This window comes from Corvus moneduloides, chromosome 2 (assembly GCF_009650955.1).
Source record: "Corvus moneduloides isolate bCorMon1 chromosome 2, bCorMon1.pri, whole genome shotgun sequence".
Classification (NCBI taxonomy): domain Eukaryota; kingdom Metazoa; phylum Chordata; class Aves; order Passeriformes; family Corvidae; genus Corvus; species Corvus moneduloides.
Genome location: NC_045477.1, coordinates 18003417 through 18004965, shown reverse-complemented (window position 1 = coordinate 18004965; position 1549 = coordinate 18003417).

The window sequence follows — 1549 nt, the reverse complement described above, 5'->3', positions numbered from 1 at the left end:
TGACTGTTGTGTCCACACGTTTTAGTCTACAACCGGCTACACCCTCTTTGCAGGATACCTTCTGAAAGGCTTCAAACAATGCAATGCTGGTAAATAGGTGACCATCTTGTTGCACCCTTTCTCCTCGTGGTCTACCTGCTGTAGCTCTGTAGAGGCTAAAAAGGGCCTATTGAGCGCAGGGAAGAGCTAAATCTGCCTAAGTCGGGGGCTCTGCTGTTTTGTGTGTCTCTTCTGGTGTGATTGTGAATTCCTCAGTGTATTTTTGTGTGGGCACAGAAGGGGATAGGTGATAGGACAGGGGTTTGTCTCTCAGAGTGAGGCTGTCAGCATCTTGAGCACATCATAGACCAGGTATCACTGGTCGTTGTCAGAGCTTTTTGATTTGCACTGCTTGTAGATGATGTATGACTTAGAGATGCCTCTGAGTGGCATAAATTCAGCTGTGAGGTGAGGGAGATCCACTTTGAAGATGCCCTTAAAATGAACCAAGATGTCCCAAAAACAAGGAAAAACACCTATTCGTTTTGGTCTTCATCTTTGAAATGACGAAGTTCAGTTTAATCCTCATATGTATGAGCTCCTGAGCCATGTCATTTTGTCTAAGACTGTTTTGTGCTTCATAGAAGACTGTGCACTAAAACTCCTGCTGCTGATTGCTGACTGGTATTCGTCAACACCTCCAGTCATGGACAACCCACAGCTTTCTAAGGCCGCTCCTTGAGATCTTCCCTCTTACTGGCATCAACATGTTTTTAGAGTATTTTTCCTGAATGCTCCTTGTTTATGTAGCAATATTATCTAACTTATGCTATAATTGTTATGTAAGGAGGAAATGCATGGTGGGTTTGGGTTGTTGGGGTTTTGTTGTGGGGTTTTTGTTGTTTTTTTTTTTCTTGTAATTTAATTCTGGTGCAGCTGGGTATAACAGCTAAAACTGTAAAACCAGTGCACTTGGTCAGTAATGCTGTGAGTGGTCCAGGAATTTGCTGGCTAAACTCTGCAGAGATAAGACAATGAATTGACTTGAGAAAAGGTGATTGAATCTCTAGCTGATCTCACAACAAACCATTGTGACAGGAGTTACCCTAAGAGAGAATTTTATGAAGTGACAGAGACTTCTTCAGGCAGCTCTTGCTGTGCCTGCAGCAACTGATAAACATTATTTGTCTGCTTAAATGTGTTGATTATCTTTTGCTGAGGAAAATGCCTGGGACATGGTGGTGGTGTCTGGTACAAATGGACTTTCCAGACAGATAAGCTGGAGATACCTTATAGGAAGTGGAAACTACTCCTGCAAATATAGAAATGGTCATGTAGTCTTTTGTACCTAGATGAGATGGTCAGGACATATTTTGGATCTAGCTTTAGAAAATGTGGGACTGTAGTTCAAAATAAACTGTCTAGCATCTGGATATCCAGGTGATGATTTTGTGCAGGTCCCATCTCAGCAAGACCTGTGCTGTGCTCTCCTGTTCACTGGAGATAACTTCTCAGAGGGAGCTAGATATGCAGGAAGAGCCTGTCCATAGCCACCGCTCCACATCCTGAA